General features: G+C 56.4%; 1 pseudogene; it reads left to right on the forward strand.

Annotated features, from left to right (window-relative positions):
• The window catches only part of LOC143641039 (paired box protein Pax-2-like), a 76,241-nt pseudogene extending 72,317 nt beyond the window's left edge, over positions 1-3,924 (forward strand).
• Positions 3,925-6,000: the final 2,076 nt, after the last annotated feature.

A 6,000-nucleotide genomic window follows, 5' to 3' on the forward strand; every position in this document is an offset into this window, starting at 1 on the left:
GAAAGTGAACTGGGAGAAGTACATGCCTTGCCTTCCAAGGTCTGGACAGAGGCATGAGGCACTGGATGGTGAGGATAAGGAGAATCTGCAGGGGACAAATGAACCCCAGGAGAGCATAGAGCAGTCTGGCATGTGGGAGTATGGGGGAGGGAAGAAGCAAATATTGTCATTAATGATTGGAACACATTAAGTTGCCTTGAGTGCAGCATTACCTTCATAGCAATGGAGGAGGAAAACCAGTCCATGCAGCCATGTTCCAGGGGAACCGTCTATGGACCAGAGATGTTTCCCTAACATTGACTCACTTTACCTCCACACCAGGACACTGGCAAGGAAAGTCCTGCTTCCCATTCTCCAGGCCCTAGCTAATAGAGGACTCTAGGGAAGAAGTCCAAGAAGCCCAGCAGTTGGTAGGGAAGCAGATTTTGCTCATTGGAACTTGATCTGATCCACTTGCACTATTGACTCAAAGCTCTTGATCCAAATTGGGATAATTTTCTCTCATTTAACTGCCATAAACAATAACAGCAAAATAACTCACTTGCTGGTCCTGGGCCCTCCATACCTGTCAGATCCAGCACCTGCAGCCCCATTTGTAGAAGACAAGGAAGGTCCATCAGCCCCTGTAAGGTTGGTCATGGGATGTCCTCAAAACCTGAAGGAAAGATGGTGTGTTAGGGAAAGGAGATAGAAGACATTTGGCTACTGGAGAGACCACAACTTAATATCTTGCAGAGAAGGAGGAGTAAAACCAGGTCATCTCCTCCCATCTCCATCTGGGTTTGGAACACAGAGACACAGGCAAAGGCAGACACACAAATGCATAGAGAAAGACACAAAGAGCTACACAGAGGTGTACACCTGGCCGCTTGTACATACACACACCCATTCAAAGGCACTCCGGTACCTGCACATTCAGGTGCATGTTTGCACAGAGGTCCTTCCTCTCCAGGAGTTCTTCTTCCTGGAGTGCCTGGGTGCAAGCAGAGGCAGGCCCCTTTCTTCCAGGCCTCACCCCTTCCCCTTTGTGTTTTTCCAGGTCGTGACATGGCGAGCACCACTCTGCCTGGTTATCCCCCTCACGTGCCCCCCACTGGCCAGGGAAGCTACCCCACCTCCACCCTGGCAGGAATGGTGCCTGGTAGGTGACAATACTGCAGCTGCCTAATCTAGGTGAGGGTAATTAAATTGTGAGTGAGCTGCTGAGTGGTCTATAGTCTGAGACTGGGGGTGAGGTAAGACCCAAGATCCCCTCCCTGCAAATCACTGTTATTCTGTTCCCCTCTCTCCCTAGAGGGTGCAGTTGGCACCTCATCCTCCCTCATGAGTGACCCAGGGAGGAAGCTTGCAAAAATTCCCCCTTCGTGCACCCCACTTTATGTCATGGCCCCTCCTCAGCACCCACCCATCTGAGCCTGTGCCCCAGGAGCACTCAGTCTCAGCTTTTCCCTCAGTGCCCCAGCCAGCTGATACTGCTTGGAAGAGCCTGTCCTGGTTTCCATGGAAACTTGGAGCCAAGAACCATTTCCAGGGGCATGTCAGTCATTCAGACAAAGCCACCCTGGTCTACACCAAACCACAGGGTAAGACCATGAGGAGAACCAACCCAAACCAGAGGAAGGAGGGATATAGTCCCTAAGAGGGACAGAGGACAGGAACAAATGACTTTGGCTTTGGAGAGGCAAGCTAGATACCACCACATCTCTTCAAGAACCCAGGTCCTTATTGTTCCAGGGCTGATCTACCCCTTGCCGGAGAGGCATCAGGTTCAGCTTTGTGGATCAGGGAGGCAAAGGCTGTATTTAGGGCTAGGGCCAAGACTACAGCTGGAGGTCATGCTGTTCAGACCCCTCACCCCAGATTGGGAGCAGGGCTTGAAGCCAAAGAGAGTAGAAGTTCCTATCTGCAGAAACACCAAAAAAAAAACCTCTTAAAGAGAGAAATCCTTACCCAGGCCTGTAATCCACTGCCTCTAGCAACTCTCTTGTGTGCCCTGTCCCTGAAGTTCAACTCTTGCTGGTAGGGGGAGAGGGAGAGGATAGAAGAGGGTGATTGACCTCAGCATTTCAGGGGTAGCCCTGGGTAAGCAGAGTTTAGGGTGGGGGTAAGGCAAAGGGAGATTGTTGCTGCAGAGTGTTACAGAATAGACAGGAGTAGGAGTGTGGGTGAAGGTATTCCTGCCCAGATTTTGGAAAGTAGAAGTATTGCTGGGGAAAAGAAAATTTGGGGGGCAAGGTGCTAGCAAAAAGCAGGTGGAGGCTGGAGGAGGTCTTAGAGAGGTGGGGTGAAGAAAGAGTGGGGAGATGGAGGTGGGGAGTCTGCAGGGAGGTGGGGATGAGGGGAGCCCAGCAGCAGAGAGCTCATGGTGGCAAGGGGGGAGTCGTTAAACAGAATCTAGTGCTGATGAGGAAATTACACTTGTTTCATTAGCGATGGGGAAGGAGATAGCTCAGTTCCTCTTGGTCACAGTTGAGCTCAGAAGCTCATTATCCTGCTGCACGCATGCTTTCCCTCCTGGTCAATAAACAGGCTTTCCAGTGGCTGCATCCCCCACCCCCACCCCAGCTCCCTCTCAGAGAGGGGCCCCTTCTCCTCTACTTAACCCGCGGTTAGGGATCACTGTAAACAGTCTGGGGTCATCACACAGGAGAAAGGGCGAGGGGGAAACCCAGAGGCCTGGCCTTTCTTCCCCAGAGGGAGGGAGGAAGCTTCCGATGGCTCCCAGCCCACGGGGACCTACGCTCACTGCTCTTGGACCAGTGGGCAGCCCACCTGCTCCTACAGTGTCCTTCCCCTGCCGCTTGGCCCATATATAGAACCTCTATAGGCAAAGGAAGCAAGCGCACGCGCGAACACACGCACGCTCACACACACCACCTTGCACTGGCACATGCTGAGATGCCTTTCTTAGGACTTGCTGGGACAAAATGTCCCAGTGGCCTTTCTTCACCACTCTCCTGTACTCTTCTAACCTCTGGGACTATGGCTCCTAGAACCGGAGTGTCCACTTGAAAAGCGCTTGACCCCCCAAGTTAGTCGCATGAGCTCTCCCGAGGCCAGAACAAGCCTTTCCTGGATGTCCCGAAGCGCCTGGGCTGGAGAGCATGGGTACTTCCCGCCTCCTCTAGCCCCACGCGGACCCAGTGGATTGTCCCGCCTCCGACCGGCCTGCACCAGCCATTGCCTTGCCTGCCACACCTGCGGCCCAGAACTGGGGGGAAGGGCAAAAACACCTGCAGGGCTCGTCGGGGGTCCACCCCAGCGTGCTCGAGTCTGACCCCCACTCCCCCGACCTCCCGCAGGGAGCGAGTTCTCCGGCAACCCGTACAGCCACCCCCAATACACCGCCTACAACGAGGCTTGGAGATTCAGCAACCCTGCCTTACTAAGTGAGTACCTCACCTAGCTGGCCGGCGGCTCTGAGCTTCCACCTGCCCGCCCGCCAGCTCCGCAGGGTCGCTTCGGGACTCGGGTCCCACTCCCGGCAACCCAACCTCCGGGTGCTGGGTTGCCAAGGGGACAGGCTCGTTAGTGCAACACTAACTCCCTGGGATCCCTCAAGGACGCCAGCGCCTCCTGCATCTTCCCTTCCTCCCCCTCCCTCCCGGGTCACTAGAAGGCTATGCGCCAACGTCACTCTCCCTGGAGGGTCCTCAGCCTGGCGTCACCTCTCCCGACCAGTGAACGCAGCTTTCCTCAAGGCCGTGCAGCCCAGCCATGGTCTCCCAGCCCTGATCCAGCTGGACCCCAGCTCGGGGAAATCTTTGCTTTGCTTTTCTTTCCTTTTTTGTTCTCCTGTTTGTCCTCTCACCCAGCTCATTCTTCTCCTGTGTTAACTTCCAGGTTCCCCTTATTATTATAGTGCCGCCCCCCCCCCGGGGCTCCGCCCCTGCCGCTGCTGCCGCTGCCTATGACCGCCACTAGGTACCGCGGGGACCACATCAAGCTTCAGGCCGACAGCTTCGGCCTCTGCTTCGGCCTCCACATCGTCCCGTTCTGACCACCCACCCTGGAGGGAGGGAGGACCGACGCAACGCGATGCCTCTCTCTCGGCTACCATTCCAACCCCACCCCAAGATCCCCGCAGCCCTTCACGTCACCCCGTCGAAGACCGGACAGGACGAGTGAAGCCGTGGGCGGGACCCTCAGGCCCGGGTCCGCCGCCCCCAACCCCGCCCGCCGCCCCTCCCCGCCTGCCTGGACTGTGCAGCGCCTTGAGGTGGGTCGGGCCCAGCTCGCTTGGGTTTCGCCCAGCGGTCTCAGAGCCGGCCTGCCATCCCGCAGGTTCTGGCCCGGTCCGCCGCCACACACGCCGGATAAATTTCTGTGACACACAATCAGCGCGGACTGCAGCGTGGCCCAGCCCCGGAGCAGCCTGTCTCAGACGCTTGGTCGCCAGGAGGCTTGGCTGGAGGGGCTGGGCAAAAGAAATAATGAACAAAACGGATTTTCTGCAAAAGAAGGGAAAACCGCCTGCCGAACCCTGGGAGAAAATTCCTTACCCCCTGAGCCAGCCGGACTGCCCCCTGCTTTCTGGGTGTGCTTAGCCCTAGAAGGTGGAAAAGGGGGCGTGAGGGGGCTCTAGGAATGGCGCTTGGGGGTGTCAAGTCTTCCAAGACTGGGATCCAAGGCATGCAGCCCCAGCGGCCTGCGCCAACCAAGCCCCACTCTAGGATGCGCTTCCTCTACCTGGACTGCCTGCTTCCCCAGGGCCCAGGCATCTCCTGCTACGTGACTCGACTCGGCCCCGCCTTGCCCCTACCTCAGCGTCACTTCCATCTCACATCCTCCCAATTTTCCCTCCTGAGGTTCCTTTGCCCATCCCTCAACGTCCTGAGGTCCCTGGTCCCCAACTTGCCGCCCTGTGGGACGCTCTCCCGACCCGCCGCGGGACCAGTTTCCATCGGCAGCGGGCACTGGTCTTCCCGAGCAGTCTTTTAGTGACCCCCGACCCCGACACAGACTCCCAATCTGCCGGCGGCAGGAGCCGGTTCTGAGCTGAAGTCCGAGCTGCCGTGGAGTGGAAGTGGGGGGGGGCTGCCTACTCCCCACCCCGCCCCTAGCCTCCTTTCCCACAAGAACTGAACAGAACCGCAAAAGTCTACAATTATTTAATATGATCTTTGCAAAAAGGAACAAAACAAAAATACCAACAGGCTGCTGCTTTGTAGAAAGATGGTGTGTGTCGCGTGAAGGCGAACCCCGGTGTATATAACCCCTCCCCCTCCGTCCCGCCCCGTAGAGTTCCTGTCGCCCGCCCTGCCTGTAGATACGCCCTGCTGTCTGTGCTGTGAGAGTCGCCGCTCGCTGGGGGGAGGGGGGACACAGCTACACGCCCACTAAAGCACAGCACGTCCAGGAAGGGGGGCATTTTTATGTTACAAAAAAAAAAAATTACGAAAGAAAAGAAATCTCTATGCAAAATGACGAACATGGTCCCGTGGACTCCTCTCGCCTGTTTTGTTGGCTATTTCTCTGTAATTCCGTGTTTTCGCTTTCAACCCCAGTGCATCTCTCCCCTCTCTTCACCACCTTCCTCTTTCTGCTTTTCTCCCCTCGTCTCTGTCTCTGTCTGTCCTTGCCTCACTTGTCTCCGTCTCTGCCCCTCCCTGGGCTCTCTCCCCAGCCCAGCCCCGGCAGTCCTGCCCTCGCAGGCTAGATCAGAGGTGGCAGCCCCAGTCCCCCCCCTCCCCCCCCTGGCCCCTTGCGGCTGGGCCGGGCCGGACTGGGCCGCCCCGCCCCGCCCTGTAGTGCTCTCTCAGTAGCAGCGATGTGCCCTGCATGTCTCCTCACCCGTGGATCATGACAACTCGAAATAACAGAAACAAAAGTCAATAAAAGTGAAAATAAATAAATAAATAAAAATCCTTGAACAAATCCGAAAAGGCTTGGAGTCCTCGCCCAGATCTCTCTCCCCTTCGAGCCTTTCTATTTGAAAGGGAAAGCGAGAAAAGAAAATAATTTAAGGGAATTGCTGGCGCCCAGAGAAGGTGGCCCGAG

Source organism: Callospermophilus lateralis, unplaced genomic scaffold (assembly GCF_048772815.1).
Source record: "Callospermophilus lateralis isolate mCalLat2 unplaced genomic scaffold, mCalLat2.hap1 Scaffold_83, whole genome shotgun sequence".
NCBI lineage: Eukaryota > Metazoa > Chordata > Mammalia > Rodentia > Sciuridae > Callospermophilus > Callospermophilus lateralis.